Source organism: Amblyraja radiata, chromosome 6 (genome assembly GCF_010909765.2).
Source record: "Amblyraja radiata isolate CabotCenter1 chromosome 6, sAmbRad1.1.pri, whole genome shotgun sequence".
NCBI lineage: Eukaryota > Metazoa > Chordata > Chondrichthyes > Rajiformes > Rajidae > Amblyraja > Amblyraja radiata.
Genome location: NC_045961.1, coordinates 91,440,667 through 91,458,007, shown reverse-complemented (window position 1 = coordinate 91,458,007; position 17,341 = coordinate 91,440,667). Strand labels below are relative to the sequence as shown.

Sequence of the window (17,341 nt, the reverse complement as noted above, 5' to 3'; positions counted from 1 at the left end):
CAGAGGGTGGTGAGTGGTGAGTGTATTGAACGAGCTGCCAGTGGAGGTAGTTGAGGCAAGTATTATAACAACATTTAAAGGATATATGGACAGGTATTTGGATAGGAAGGGTTGAGAGTAATATGGACCAAATGAGGCAGGTGGGAATCGTGTAGATGGGGCATGTTGGTCGGTGTGAGTATGTCAGGCCAGAGCGCATGCTTCCATGCTCTATGACTATAACTGTATATAAAATAATGAGGGGCATAGGCAGGGTAGGTAGACAGAATCTATTCCCAGGATGGAACAGAGACACAGAGTCTCTTGCCCAGAGTAGGGGAATCAAGAACCAGAGGGCAGAGGTTTAAGATTTCCCACAAATCTGAGAGGTACCTTTTTCACATAAATTGTGGTGGGTGCATGGAACGAACAGCCGAAGAAGGTAGTTGAGGCAGGAACTATCGCAACATTTAAGAAACACTAGATCAAGTGGGACCCGTTTGGGGGGGGGGGGGGGGGCGGCATCACACGGGAGGATTGGTCCCTGAATGTGGCATCCACCCCAGAAACAGGTGCCCCCCAGAGCAAATCATCCCCATCATCCGTTCCCCCAAGGTATCCCTTTCCTCCAATGCAACCCGGGCTGAGCCCAGCGAGCGGGGCCGAGGCCAGCGAGTGGAGCGAGCGGGGCCGGGAAAGTGAATAAAAGCAAGGCGGGCCGAGCCGACCGAGCGGGGGGACCCGAGCCAAGCGAACGGGGCCAAGCTGAGCGAGCGGAGCCCAGCCGAACGAGCGGGGCTGAGAAAGTGAATGAAAGCAAGGTTAATCTTTTTTTTTAAACTGCGAAGTGTTTAAAAATAAATCTGATCTTTAAAGATGGCGAAAATGAAGCAGTCAAAATCAAGCATTGCAGAAGTCGATGTTAAGTCGACCTCGTGCAGTGCAGAAGTGACCGTTGGGGAGCTGATGAAGATAGACAATAGACAATAGGTGCAGGAGTAGGCCAATCGGCCCTTCGAGCCAGCACCGCCATTCAATGTGATCGTGGCTGATCATCCCCAATCAGTACCCCGTTCCTGCCTTCTATCTATATCGCCTTACTCCGTTATCTTTAAGAGCCCTATCTAGCTCTCTCTTGAAAGTATCCAGAGAATCGGCCTCCACCGCCCTCTGAGGCAGAGAATTCCACAGACTCACAACTTTCTGTGAGAAAAAGTGTTTTCTCGTCTCCGTTCTTTATGACTTACCCCTTATTCTTAAACTGTGGCGCCTGGTTCTGGACTCCCCCAACATCGGGAACACGTTTCCAGCCTCTAGCGTGTCCAAACCCTTAATAATTTTATATGTTTCAACAAGACTCCCTCTCATCCTTCTAAACTCCAGAGTATACAAGCCCAGCCGCTCCATTCTCTCAGCATATGACAGTCCCGCCATCCCGGGAATTAACCTTGTAAACCTACGCTGCACTCCCTCAATAGCATGAATGTCCTTCCTCAAATTAGGCAACCAAAACTGCACACAATACTCAGGTGTGGTCTCACTTGAGCCCTATACAACTGCAGAATGACCTCTTTGCTCCTATACTCAGCTCCTTTTGTTATAAAGGCCAACATGCCATTCGCTTTCTTCACTGCCTGCTGTACCTGCAAGCTTACTTTAATTGACTGATGAACAAGGACCCCCAGATCCCATTGTATTTCCTCTTTTCCCAACTTGACACCATTTAGATCATAATCTGCCTTCCTGTTTTTTCAACCAAAGTGGATAACCTCACATTTATCCACATTAAACTGCATCTGCCATGCATCTGCCCACTCACCCAACCTGTCCAAGTCACCCTGCATTCTCATAGCATCCTCCTCACAGTTCACACTGCCACTCAGCTTTGTGTCATCTGCAAATTTGCTAATATTATTTAGAAATGAGGCCCTCTCCTTGCTAATGTTATTTTGAAATGAGGCCCCTCCCCTTGACATCACTGGAAGGTGGTGGAATATTCACTCTACCATGGGGGGGGGGGGCAGTGAGACGTCACTGGAAGCTGATGTTTTAAAAGGTGGTTTTGGCCTTGTTTGAAACTTTAATCATGAATAACCCGGGGGGAATGGGGCAGGAAGTGTGAATAACGCGGGGGGGGGGGGGGGGGGGGGGGGGGGGGGGAGGGAGCAGGGGGTGTGGCACTCGGCAGCTAGAGAGCCCATTGTGATTGCTACACTGTGAGTGGCATTGTGACATCATCACTGGAAGCTGCTGGAAAAAGGTTCTCTGTGAGAAGCTGTGGTTACCATTGGCAAAGTCCCATTGTGTTGTCATTGTGGCACTCGACAGCTTGAGAGCCCATTGGGTGCACTGTGTGATTGTGACATCATCACTGGAAGCTGCTGGAAAAAGGCTCTCTGTGAGAAGCGGTTTTGGGATTTTTTTTTTTTAACTTTAGTCGTGAATAACTTTAAAGGATTAAATCTTAAGGGCGTAGGCGTGGTCAGGAAAAATGTGAGTTAGAATATGTAAAAGTTTAAGCGCTAGCGTGTAGCGTTTTGAGGAAGATACAAAACATACATACAACACACACACATGCACCAGACACATAAGATGAGACTTTTACAGGTCTTAGGTTAGTTTAGTCATATACAGCAGGGTGCAACAAAATTATATATGTGTGTGTGTGTGTGTGTGTGTGTATAATGATAAATACAGTAAATACAAAAACAAGTGCCAAACGGCAGAAAAGTGAACGATTGCAATGAAATTGGAATATATCTCTATATATATTAAGAGATATATTGGAATCTATCTCTATATCTATCTTCTATATTACTAAAAGTCTGATCTTGACCGCTTTTGGCTCGCTGTGGTGTGATTTCCGAGAGAACGCCTCCACCTACGGCCCTCATTTTTGGCCACCTCGCTCAGAGCCCCCCTCCGCCTTCCGGGACAGGAGGATTTTTCCCATCGATGAAAAATCAGAGAGATGTTAATGTTTTTTTTTTAAATCACCATTCTCTCTGCTGCCCCCGCTGGCGGCAGGGGGGAGGGACTATAAAATCCGGAAGTGTAGTCCCTCAGTCTCTGCCAGACCCAGGAAGTGAGAGGGTCACGGCTCTCTTAGCTGCGAATAACACTGAACGCACGTCTACTCCACGGTGAGTCCCCTCGATGCGGCTGTAAGGTGGCTGCTGCCCAATTGTTTGCCTCGCCTTTTCAACAAGTTTGTGTCACAAAATGAATTTTGGTTGTCGGGTGGCTGCTGCCCAATTGTTTGCCTCGCCTTTTTAACAAGTTTGTGTTCACAAAATGAATTTTGGTTGTCGGGTGGCTGCTGCCCAATTGTTTGCCTCGCCTCTTTAACAAGTTTGTGTTCACAAAATGAATTTTTGTTGTCGGGTGGCTGCTGCCCAATTGTTTGCCTCGCCTTTTAAAAAGGTTTGTGTTCACAAAATGAGTTTTGGTTGTCGGGTGGCTGCTGCCTAATTGTTTGCCTTGGCTTGGCTTTTAAAATCGTTGCAGCAGTTGGCTGCCAGCCCAAGAATCCATTCGGCCCACAATATCTATACTAGCCCTCTGGAAACCAGTACCTTCGGCCCGCAACACCCATACTAGCACAACAGAAAGCCACCCCCCCCACTGGCGAGCATTATTGGAATTGGTGGAGAAGTGGAATATTGCGTTGGTGACCAGTCCTCCCGTGTGATGCTGGGACCCAACGGGTCCCACTTAGTCTAGTATAGAGATATATTCCAATTTCATTGCAATCTTTCACTTTTCTGCTGTTTTGCACTTGTTTTTTGTATTTACTGTATTTATCATTATACACATACATACATATACACACACATATATATAATTTTGTTGCACCCTGCTGTATATGACTAATCTAACCTAAGACCTGCCGCAGCTGGATCACTTTAGTATACGTACAATTAAATGCATACTTGCCATTAGTTTGGCTACCAAGGTCTTTTTTGTTAGCCACTAGACAAAGTGGGACCCGTTGGGTCCGTCACACGGGAGGCCTGGTCCCCCAACGCAACCCGTTCCCCAACACAATATACCACCACTCACCCATTCCAACACAACGCATTCGCCCAACGCATTATTCCACCATTCACGCCTATCCCTTCCATCAAATCCACCCCTCCCTGTCCCCTCTCCCTTCTACCCCCACCCTACCCCCTGAGCTCCACCACCCATCTACCCCACTCCCTCTCTTTCCCCCCTCTCTCACCCCCCTCCCTCCCTCATCCCTCCCTCATCCCTCTCTCCCCCCTTCCTCTCTCTTCCCTCTCCCTATCCCTCTCTCCCCACTACCTCCCCCCATCCCATTCCTCTCCCCCTCCCTCCATCTTCTCTTCCCGTGCTGTGGGCCGGGCTGCAGCGCTCCATCTCTCCGTGTAACGGTGCCGTGCATTAGGGCCGCTCCCGGTGTCCGCACCCGCGGGCAGGAGCCGCTGGAGTACTCCAATGCCAACTTTAATTATTCTGATACCAATCAAAGCAATTTGTGAGACTAGTATGGACCTCAGTCTGCATGGGCAAGTTGGGCCAAAGGGCCCGTTTCCTAGCTGTATGATTGAGAACAATAACCTTGCTTTTAACATAATCAAGACCAAGGAGCTGAATGTTGACCAGGAAGGGAAAGCAGAAGGACCATGTACCCGTCTTCATTGGTGGGAAGACAGTGGAGAGAAGTAATAGCTTCATGTGTGCTAGGCACAGCATATTGATGCAATCACAAAGCTCACCAACGCCTCTACTTCCTCAAAGGTTTGAGGAGATTTGATGCATCAAATACACAATCAAATTTCTGCAAGTGTAAAGTGGAGAGAATATTGACTGGTTGCATCAAGTTCATATATGTGAACTCTCAAGAATGAAGGAGGCCACAGAAATTGCCTGGTTCGTCACGGGTACTGATCTCCACCCTACCGAAGGGGTAAACAGGAAGCATTACCTCAAGGCAGCAGTGAATATAAAAAAACCTACCGACATGATCATGCTGTTCTGGCTGCTGCCACTGGGAAGGAGGTCAGCTCTAGGTTCAAGAACAGCATCTTTCCCATCAACCATCAGGCTCGTGAACCACCGTGCATAAACTAACCACATCCCTTCCACAGTACTGACTCATTACAGACTTTGCACTACCTTGCTGCTCTGGCATCTATCTCTTGCCTTGGCACCTTTCTCTGGATTTCTTTGACGATTACAACCATCCTTTCACTCTGCAGCAGGTCTCTTCTGTTGACTGGCATATAGCCATGACCAATATTTACCTCCTTCACTGTACAGGAGGACAATTGTGTGTACTCGGCTTTTTATCTTTGTAAATATCTTTGCACCAACATTTTTTTCTCCCCATTGCTATTTAAGGAGTAATTTCCTAATTCTTTATTTCAAGCGAAATGTCCAAAGTAAGGACTATTTACAGTCTGAGGAAATCCTCAACTAATAAAATCAAAACCCAAAGTTACACTACTTTTTGAAAGCAGTGAAAGAATACAGGGAACTACCAACAATTTAACCATGAGAATTGCCTTGCAAACCCAAATGATTTAAACAATAAACTAGAGTATGAACAAATAACACCTATAAATGTTCAGAACAGATTTTTAAAAGTTCCTCATGATAGAATAATAGCTAAAGTTGAAATTAATGCAATAGAAGAATAAACATTGATCACAGCAAGTGAGCAGAGGAATAACAGACAGTCACTCAAATCAACATGATTTTACAGGCAACATACCACAAGGATCTGTGTTTTAGCCACAATTAATCATTCGCTTTCTAAAGGAACATAGATGGTACAAGCAGCCATTTAAACAAGATTGCCAATGACAAAAATGAGTGCCATAATAAGCAATTTGGAAAGAATGCTCATTATAGAAAATAAATCTATAAATTAAAATGTGCAAAAAGTGGAAAATACAAGTAAATATGAGGACGTCGACTTAGCCTAAAAGTAGAACAGAATAAGAACAGTGAAAATGCAAGAAACTTGGGGTCCCTGTACATTGGTTAGAATATAGTACATAGTAAGGTATGGAAATTATCAGCAAAAAGATAATAGAGGCAGGGTTAGAATATATCAATCTTTTTTTTTTTTAAGGAATATGGAGGAGCTAAGGAAAACAAACTATTAATGTTGTTTAAGATTTTGGATCAGGCTTAAATAAGGTGCATGGTATTTGGAACTTTCCCTTTCTAAAAAAAAAATTAATTGCATTTGAGATTTTGTTTAAATCAGCAAACGATGAGATGCGAGAAAAAGGAAAATACCCTTAAATCAGCAATGATGAAATTCAATGTTAGAGGACCAAGGATTTCAAATGACCAAAAGGCCCAAATAATTTTCCTTGATAAATTCTTGGACTTTTCAGATCCCAAATTCTGAAGGAGGATGACACCAACTGCGCCCGTTTTGCACAACACGATGAGAGTCAAACTTCAGAAACTGCAAACAAGAAAAGCCTTCCAAATGTATACACTTGTCCCAGTCAAAAATAATCGACTCAGTATGCATTTTGTCAAAAGCACAGGCTGCAGAAATCTCTTCAATTGCTAATTATTTGAAATTTTATAGATATTCAGATCAAAATGTTAGATTGATTCTGTTAACTTTTATGAACATTACCATACATTTTACATCAAGATTTAAAATCAATAGCAGTGTCATTTTTTATTCTAGGATTAAAGATAAATCAATTGAAAATAGCTGGTTCAATTCATACTGTTTCTGGATGAATTAAGAACATAATGAATTTGAGGCTCTTTTTAGCTTCATTGCACAGAAGTCATAGATCTTTTCTAAAGAAACATTGCCTTGAGATTTAGAAATTAAAAATTCATGCAAAATCAACTGAAGCAAAATAATGCCAATAAATTCTAAATTCTAACCCACCTCAGCTATTTTTATTTCATTACATGCAACAGTAAGTGCTAATTCCTTATCTTTTTCAAGCTTCTCAGCTAAACGATCTATTTCATTAAGTTCCTTGGAGAGTTCCTGGTTCTTATTTGTTAATTTCTTCACTTGGCGAGATACATCATCTTTACTTTCCAATAAGCCGTGGATTTGCTTCTCTAATGTATAATTTGCCTCCTCTAGCTGGTTAATCTGAAATAAAAACAATAGTTTTGCTTTAAATTATGTCAAAGATAAATTCATGAAAACACAGGAAATAAGACATATATATACATGTCAATAATTGCTCCAATAGTCAAGGACTGCATTCGCCTCCTCCCACTTAAGAACTAATGGTGTGTATTGGAAGCAGTTCTGAGGGTTTCGAGAATAACACCTGGAATTAGTGATCTTATAAGGATAGAAAGGACAGGCTTAGCTTGCATCTGCTGGAGTTAAGAGCAAGAGGGGACATGTTTAAAATATTAAACAATCCCGAGTGATCTTGATAGATTTGTACAAAACTCGAGAACCAGTGATACTATTTTTAAATCTTCGAAAGTTTAATTTCAGTAATTTCTGAAAACCCCACTTAAAAATGTCCTTTAAAAATTACATTTTTGAGCACCTGGGAAAACAATTCCAACATTTCTCTCCTTAGTGATATCAATATAGTGCAATTTTAAAAACATATTTGTGAAATGTAACATTCTTATCCTTATAACTATAAAACCCTGATCTTGTATGTGGATTTGTGGATTTATTTGTTTGTGTGTGATCACATCTTCTCGTAAAACACGACACAGTAACGGTAAAATTGTTACATATTCCGATAGAGATTTATGCCGTGAAGTCTAAAATCGCCTTAACTGAAAATTTCATGCATTATTTCTTGAGTTATTAATCAAAATGGTCAAGAATCTGAAATAACTTTGAAAATTAAACCGAGCACCTTTGGCTGATGACGTCACAATGGCTCTGCTTGTTGCGTATGCGCTGCGAGTGATGTCCCTCCCCTCCTCCCCGTTCCCCTCCTCCCCCCCTCTCTCTCGCTCTCTATCTCTGTCCCTCTCTCTCTGCCCTCCTCCCTCTCTAGACGCGCCTGCGAGTTGGGGGCTATGCGTCAGTGGATAGGGCGAGGATGGGGTAAAAGGAGCCAATGAATAATATTAATATATCAAGGGGGGTGGTTCGTGTTTGTGCGTGTGGGGAGGGGTGGTTAGTGTGTGTGTGACGCCGCAGGCCGTCCCCCCCCCCCGCCCCCGCAAGAGGGGACGGGTCCCACTTGGACTAGTTAATAGATGAAATGGTAAAGTATTTTTGCAATGGTAGACATTTACAAAACAGCTCAATATATGCCCCTAAGTTCCAGAATTCTATTAATAATTGAATATAAAGCAGGAATAAATAGGTGTATTGAAAATTCATAAACAGTAATGGGAAGAAAATATCTTTATGGTACGATTGATTGCGAGGAGAATTTTGACCAGGACACCAAAGGAACATCACAGACTTTGAAATAATGTGTGGGATACCTACCACGCCTTTCTTTTATGGCACAGTTATGGCATGTTCCTGGAAAACAGCTTATATCTACCACGTTCCTGTTCTGATGACAGGCCATACACTCAAAATATTAATTCTGGTGTATGATCCATGACGATTGCCGACTGCAGAGCAATTCCAATTTGTGTTATTACAGTTGGTGTTGGTATGAATTACACAAAAACCACGTTATGAAAACATTTTTGTTCTATTTTCCTACAACTATCATGCCGTCAGCATCCATAAAGACTCCTCCACACCCTTGTAATGGACTGTTCGAACTACTTCCCTCCGGCAGACGTTACAAGGCCTTCTACGCCCAAACCTCCAGACTCAGGAACAGCTTCATTCCCAGAGCTATAGTGGCTCTGAACCGGCCCTGCTGAGTGCCCCCCACCACCATGGACTGTCTCCCTCGGATGGTCACGTCGCACAGACACATCTGCACTTTAGTCTGTTGAACTGTTTTGACTGTTTTACTATTCTTTTTACAATCCATGTTCTCGGGATATCTAAATCCAAATTTTATTCGTTATTTATGTTATGACATCGGTTGGAAGCTGCATACCAAATCTCGTTGCGCTTATGTGCAATGACAATAAAATATATTATTATTATTATTATTGACTTTAAACTCAAAAACTAACTAGAACTGACTTTCAAAATTCAAGTCTTTGTTGTACATATATGCTCAAGATTTCTGAAAACATTATTTTAAAGATGCAGCAATAAATCACTAACAGGTGGGCTATTTCAGGGGCAGAATGACACCAATCTTAAACAAGAATGAACCATTGACATTGGGTCAGATTTTTCTGAAGGTCACTATTTAAATCTTGGTTGCCAACATGAAACATCAAAGACAACACATGTCATAGGCCTAGTTTATCATTCCAGGCAGGGGATGATTTGCTTCACTAGTAAATATTTCAGTAGTTCTCAGATGGGAGGATCACTCAAAATAAATTTCAATTAATTCCGTGGTTAGCAGGAATTCATCATTCCTCAGCCTGATCACAAAATCCTGACACCCACTACCCCACAACTTGCCCAATTATCATTAGACACCCACGAGCAGGGCTTGAGCCACACCAAGTGCACCTCCCAATCAATTTCAGCTACTGCACTGGGAGAAACCACATTTTATTTAGTGGTCAGAGATCCTCTGTTCTGCTGCCGACAAATATTAAGGCCAACTATATTTAGTACAATATTTAGTACAACTAAAGAAAGGTCTCGACCCAAAACGTCACCTATTCCTTCGCTCCATAGATGCTGCCTCACCCGCTGAGTTCCTCCAGCATTGTTGTCTACCTTTAATATTTAGGCCATAGTTTCTTTGCTGGCTCAGAATTTATTCTTTACTTTAATTTAGAGATACAGCATGGAAACAAGTCCTTCAGCTCAGAGTCCACACCGACCATCCATCACCATTAACATTAGTTCTACGTTATCTTATTCTCTCATCCACTCCCTGCACACCAGGGGCAATTTACAGAGACCACAGGTCTCTGAGTTGTGGTGGGGAAACTGGAGAACCTGGTCACAGGGAGAATGTGCACATTCCACATAGACAGCAGCCACGGTCAGGGTGGAACCCGGATCTTTGGCGCTACGAGGCAGTAGCTCTATCAGCTGTGCCACTGTGCCACCTTGGATGGTATTACATTGCAGCAAATTACAAGACAACACCCCTCACCAATAGACAATAGTTGCAGTAGTAGGTAATTTGGCACTTCGAGCCAGCACTGCCATTCACTGTGATCATGGCTGATCATCCACGATGAGTACCCCGTTCCTGTCTTCTCCCCATATCCCTTGACTCCGCTATCTTTAAGAGCTCTATCTAACTCTTTCTTGAAAGCATCCAGAGAATTGGCCTACACTGCCTTCTGAGGCAGAGAATTCCACAGATTCACAACTCTCTTGGTGAAAATGTTTTTCCTCATCTCTGTTCTAAATGGCCAACCCCTTATTCTTAAACTGTGGCCCCTGGTTCTGGACTCCCCCAACATCGGGAACATGTTTATTGCGTGTCCAATCCCTTAATAATCTTATATGTTTCAATAAGATCCCTTCTTATCCTTATAAATTACAGTGTATACAAGCCCAGCCGCTTCATTCTTCAACATATGACAGTTCCGCCATCCCGGAAATTAACCTCGTGAACAATACACTCTGCACTCCCTCAATATCAAGAATGTCCTTCCTCAAATTTGGAGACCAAAACTGTACAAAATACTCCAGGTGCGGTCTCACTAGGGCCCTTTACAACTGCAGAAGGACCTATTTGCTCCTAGACTCAACTCCTCTTGTTATGAAGGCCAACATGCCATTAGCTTTCTTTACTGCCTACTGTACCTGCATGCTTACTTTCAGTGACTGATGAACAAGAACAACCAGATCTCATTGTACTTCCCCTTTTCCTAACTTGACACCAATCAGATAATAATCTGCCTTCCTGTTCTTGCCACCAAAGTGGATAACCTCATATTTATCCACATTAAGCTGCATCTGCCATGCATCTGCCCACTCACCCAACCTGTCCAAGTCACCCTACATCCTCCTCACAGTTCACACTGCCACCCAGCTTTGTTTCATCTGCAAATTTGCTAATGTTACTTTTAATCCCTTCATCTAAATTATTAATGTATATTGTAAATAGTTACGGTCCCAGCACCGAGCCTTGCAGTACCCAACCAAGTCACTGCCTGCCATTCTGAAAGGGACCCGTTAATCCCTACGCTTTGTTTCCTATCTGCCAACCAATTTTCTATCCATGTCAGTACCCTACTGCCAATACCATGTGCTCTAATTTTGCCCACTGATGTCCTATGTGGGACCCTATCAAAGGCTTTCTGAATTTCCAGGTACACTACATCCACTGGCTCACTCTTGTCCATTTTCCTAGTTACATTGTCAAAAAATTCCAGAAGATTAGTCAAGCATGATTTCCCCTTCGTGAATTCATGCAGACTCGGACCGATCCTGTTACTGCTATCCAAGTTCTTCACTATATAATGTCTTCACTTAAAAAGGGAGGGAGAGAGAAAACGGGGAATTACAGACCAGTTAGTCTAACATCGGTGGTGGGGAAAATTCTGGAGTCAGTTATTAAAGATGGGATAGCAGCACAATTGGAAAGTGAATTCATTGGACAAAGTCAGCATGGAGTTATGAAAGGTAAATCATGTCTGACGAATCTTATAGAATTTTTCAAGGATGTAACTAGTAGAGTGGATAAGGGAGAACCAGTGGATGTGTTATATCTGGACTTTCAGAAGGCTTTCGACAAGGTCCCACATAAGAGATTAGTATGCAAACTTAAAGCACATGGTATTGGGGGGTTCAGTATTGATGTGGATAGAGAACTGGCTGGCAGACAGGAAGCAAAGAGTAGGAGTAAACGGGTCCCTTTCACAATGGCAGGCAGTGACTAGTGGGGTACTGCAAGGCTCAGTGCTGGGACCCCAGCTATTTACAATATATATTAATGATCTGGATGAGGGTATTGAATGCAACATCTCCAAGTTTGCGGATGACACAAAGCTGGGGGGCAGTGTTAGCTGTGAGGAGGATGCTAGGAGGCTGCAAGGTGACTTGGATAGGTTGGGTGAGTGGGCAAATGCATGGCAGATGCAGTATAATGTGGATAAATGTGAGGTTATCCACTTTGGTGGCAAAAACAGGAAAGTAGACTATTATCTGAATGGTGGCCGATTAGGAAAAGGGGAGATGCAACGAGACCTGGGTGTCATGGTACACCAGTTATTGAAAGTAGGCATGCAGGTGCAGCAGGCAGTGAAGAAAGCAAATGGTATGTTGGCAAAAGGATTTGAGTATAAGAGCAGGGAGGGTCTACTGCAGTTGTACAGGGTCTTGGTGAGACCACACCTGGAGTATTGTGTACAGTTTTGGTCTCCTAATCTGAGGAAAGACATTCTTGCCATAGAGGGAGTACAGAGAAGGTTCACCAGACTGATTCCTGGGATGGCAGGACTTTCATATGAAGAAAGACTGGATAGACTCGGCTTGTACACGCTAGAATTTAGAAGATTGAGGGGGGATCTTATAGAAACTTACAACATTCTTAAGGGGTTGAACAGGCTAGATGCAGGAAGATTATTCCCGATGTTGGGGAAGTCCAGAACTAGGGCTCACAGTTCAAGGATAAGAGGGAAGTCTTTTAGGACCGAGATGAGAAAATCATTTTTTACACTGAGAGTGGTGAATCTGTGGAATTCTCTGCCACAGAAGGAAGTTGAAGCCAATTCATAGGCTATATTTAATAGGGAGTTAGATGTGGCCCTTGTGGCTAAAGGGATCAGGGGGTATGGAGAGAAGGCAGGGATGGGATACCGAGTTTGATGATCAGCCATGATCATATTGAATGGCGGTGCAGGCTCGAAGGGCCGAATGGCCTACTCCTGCACCTATTTTCCATGTTTCTTTGTTTCTATGTTTCACTAAGGAAGACATAAAGAATCTGCCGGAAATAGCAGAGGACCGCGGATCAAATGAGATGGAGGAACTGAGTGAAATCCAGGTTAGCCGGGAAGTGGTGTTAGGTAAATTGAATGGATTAAAGGCCGATAAATCCCCAGGGCCGGATAGGCTGCATCCCAGAGTATTTAAGGAAGTAGCCCCAGAAATCAAAGTCAAAGTCAAAGTCAAAAGTAGCCTTTATTGTCATTCAGACCTTGCGGTCTGAACGAAATTTTGTTGCCTTGCAGTCCTACATATAGTACCAAAATGACAAAAACACACAATAAACACAAATTAACATCCACCACAGTGAGCTCACCAGGCACCTCCTCACTGTGATGGAAGGCAAAAGTCTTAAGTCTTTGTCTCATCCCTTCTTGTTCTCCATCTGCGCCGAGGCGATCCAATTGCTGAGGCGATCCAAATAGTGGATGCATTAGTGATAATTTTTCAAAACTCTTTAGATTCAGGAGTAGTTCCTGGGGATTGGAGGATAGCTAATGCAACCCCACTTTTTAAAAAGGGAGGGAGAGAGAAAACGGGGAATTAGAGACCAGTTAGTCTAACATCGGTAGTGAGGAAACTGCTAGAGTCAGTTATTAAAGATGGGATAGCAGCACATTTGGAAAGTGGTGAAATCATTGGACAAAGTTAGCATGGATTTACGAAAGGTAAATCATGCCTGACGAATCTTATAGTATTTTTTGAGGATGTAACTAGTAGAGTGGATAAGGGAGAACCAGTGGATGTGTTATATCTGGACTTTCAGAAGACTTTCGACAAGGTCCCACATAAGAGATTAGTATACAAACTTAAAGCACACGGTATTGGGGGTTCAGTATTGATGTGGATAGAGAACTGGCTGGCAAACAGTAAGCAAAGAGTAGGAGTAAACGGGTCCTTTTCAGAATGGCAGGCAGTGACTAGTGGGGTACCGCAAGGCTCAGTGCTGGGACCCCAGCTATTTGCAATATATATATTAATGATTTGGACGAGGGAATTGAATGCAACATCTCCACGTTTGCGGATGACACGAAGCTGGGGGGCAGCTTTAGCTGTGAGGAGGATGCTAGGAGGCTGCAAGGTGATTTGGATAGACTCGGCTTGTACTCGGCTTGTATTTAGAAGATTGAGGGGGGATAGAAACATAGAAAATAGGTGCAGGAGTAGGCCATTTGGCCCTTCGAGCCTGCACCGCCATTCAATATGATCATGGCTGATCATCCAACTCAGTATCCTGTACCTGCCTTCTCTCCATAACCCCCTGATCCCTTTCGCCACAAGGGCCACATTTAACTCCCTCTTAAATATAGCCAATGAACTGTTCTTTAGTAACTTGTCAGTTTCTTTGTTGAACTAAATTAAGGCGCATGTTGCAATCAAAAGCGCTTGAACAATTGGTTGGGAAAAAAGCCAAACTGTAAGAAAGACACCTTCTGTGGCAGAGAATTCCAGAGATTCACTCTCTGTGTGAAATTTTTTTTTCTCATCTCGGTCCTAAAAGGTTTCCCCCTTATCCTTAAACTGTGACCCCTTGTTCTGGACTTCCCCAACATCGGGAACAATCTTCCTACATCTAGCCTGTCCAACCTCTTAAGAATTTTGTAAGTTTCTATAAGATCCCCCCTCAATCTTCTAAATTCTAACGAGTACAAGCCGAGTCTATCCAGTCTTTCTTCATATGAAAGTCCTGACATCCCAGGAATCAGTCTGGTGAACCTTCTCCATACTCCCTCTATGGCAAGAATGTCTTTCCTCAGATTAGGAGACCAAAACTGTACGCAATACTCCAGGTGTGGTCTCACCAAGACCCTGTACAACTGCAGTAGAACCTCCCTGCTCCTATACTCAAATCCTTTTGCTATGAATGCTAACATACCATTCGCTTTCTTCACTGCCTGCTGCACCTGCATGCCTACTTTCAATGACTGGTATACCATGACACCCAGGACACCCAGCATCTCCCCTTTTCCTAATCGGCACCATTCAGATAATAGTCTACTTTCCTGTTTTTGCCACCAAAGTGGATAACCTCACATTTATACACATTATACTGCATCTCCCATGTATTTGCCCACTCACCCAGCCTATCCAAGTCACCTTGCAGCCTCCTAGCATCCTCTTCACAGCTAACACTGCCCCCCAGCTTTGTGTCATCCACAAACTTGGAGATGTTGCATTCAATTCCCTCGTCCAAATCATTAATATATATTGTAAATAGCTGGGGTCCAAGCACTGAGCCTTGCAGTACCCCACTAGTCACTGCCTGCCATTGTGAAAGGGACCCGTTTACTCCTACTCTTTGCTTCTTGTCTGCCAGCTAGTTCTCTATCCACATCAATACTGAACCCCCAATACCGTGTGCTTTAAGTTTGTATACTAATCTCTTATGTGGGACCTTGTCGGTATTGACTGGCGGTGCAGGCTCAAAGGGCTGAATGGCCTACTCCTGCACCTATTTTCTATGTTTCTATGTCTCCAGCATCTTCCCACCACCGATGTCAGGCTAACTGGTCTACAATTCCCTGTTTTCTCTCTCCCTCCTTTTTTTTAAAGTGGGATAACATTAGCTATCCTCCAATCCATAGTAGCTGATCCTGAATCTATAGAACATTGGAAAATGATTACCAATGTGTCCACAATTTTTAGAGCCACTTCCTTAATAACCCTGGGATGCAGACCATCAAGCCCTAGGGATTTATCAGCCTTTAGACCAGCAGTCTACCCATTTCCTACCATTTCCTGCCTAATGTGAATTTCCTTCAGTTCCTCCATCACCCTTGGTCCTCTGGCCACTAGTACATTTGGGAGATTGTTTGTGTCTTCCTTAGTGAAGACAGATCCAAAGTACCTGTTCAACTTGTCTGCCATTTCCTTGTTCCCCATAATAAATTCACCTGTTTCTGTCTTCACGGGACTCACATTTGGCTTAACTAATTTTTTCCTCTTCACATACCCAAAGAAGCTTTTACTATCACCCTTTATATGCTTGGCTAGCTTACCTTTGTACCTCATCTTTTCTCCCCGTATTGAATTTTTAGTTATCTTCTGTTACTCTTTAAAGTTTCCCAATCCTCTGGCTTCCTGCTCATCTTTGCTATGTTGTACTATTTTATTTTAATATTGTCCTTGACTTCCTTTGTCAGCCACGGTCGCCTCTTACTCCCCTTAGAATCTTTCTTCCGCAGAGGTGATCAATCTCAGCCGAGGTGATTTAGCTTCCACCAAAACAATAGGAGTCTCTTTAAACAAGGTATTGGTGGCAATAGACAATAAGTACGGGAGTAGGCCGTTCGGCCCTTCGAGCCAGCACCGCCATTCAATGTGATCATGGCTGATCATCCACAATCAGTACCCCGTTCCTGCTTTCTCCCCATATCCCTTGACTCGGCTATCTTTAAGAGCCCTATCTAGCTCTCTTGAAATTATCCAGAGAACCGGCCTCCACCGCACGCTGAGGCAGAGAATTCCACAGACTCACAACTCTCTGTGTGAAAAAGTGTTTCATCGCTGTTCTAAATGGCTTACCCCTTATTCTTAAACTGTGGACCCTGGTTCTGGACTCCCCCAACATCGGGAACATGTTTCCTGCCCCAAGCGTGACCAAACCCTTAATAATCTTACATGTTTCAATAAGATCCCCTCTCGTCCTCCTAAATTCCAGAGTATACAAGAGTATACAGAGTATACAAGCTCCATTCTCTCAGCATATGACAGTCCCGCCATCCTGGGAATTAACCTTGTGAACTTACGCTGCACTCCATCAATAGCAAGAATGTCCTTCCACAAATTTGGGGACCAAAACTGCACACAATACTCCAGGTGTGGTCTCACTAGGGCCACACCTGGAGTGGAGAATGAAGAAAGTGATTAAAAGCAATTTCTCTGCTGGCAGAAACAATTGTTACAACTCTCCAAAAGGAGATGCAATACATTTATAACTGCTGAAAGCTTTTGAGATGTGGGTCAATAAAGCATCCATTCGCACACGAACCATGCCTGGAAAGCGTTAGTAGCAATTACCAGGTGCTTAAGCAAGAGTCGTTGTAAGATAGTTTTAAAAGCAAGTCATATACAAGCAAGTTCTAAATTAATCACCTGAAAACTCAGTTGAAAATTATGATCCTGGTTATTTCTAGCCTGGTCTTTAAATCCTGCGAGTTCAAGGGCTACCTCAGATTCAAGATTTTGCCCCAAGAAGTCTATGTCATTTATTATAGTCTCCTGTACAAGAAAATAGAAATAATTAATCTAGTGGCAATTTAAATGCATACTAAACTATTGATAAAAATACATCTATTGAAGCACATGGAAACACCATATTCAGTGATGTAACCTGGGGTCAGTGGGTGTTTTGGGTCTTTCAACATCAGACACCCTCAAGCAGGCGACCCAGCCGTGGTTGATCAGACCACGACTTGTGTTCAGGTGCCA

General features: G+C 43.4%; 1 protein-coding gene across 6 annotated transcripts in view; it reads right to left on the bottom strand.

Annotated features, from left to right (window-relative positions):
* tsga10 (testis specific 10) overlaps positions 1 to 17,341 on the bottom strand; it is a 102,001-nt gene that overhangs the window by 76,389 nt on the left and 8,271 nt on the right. For 2 of the 6 annotated variants that reach the window (XM_033023214.1, XM_033023212.1), the window contains exons 2-3: positions 17,006 to 17,131; positions 6,875 to 7,090 (exon numbers count right to left, since the gene is read on the bottom strand). The gene's annotated coding sequence lies outside the window, so the exon portion shown is untranslated. Of the gene's footprint in view, positions 1 to 6,874; positions 7,091 to 17,005; positions 17,132 to 17,341 lie in introns of those variants that run through there. The other 4 variants (XM_033023217.1, XM_033023211.1, XM_033023215.1 and 1 more) reach the window with 2 other exon arrangements.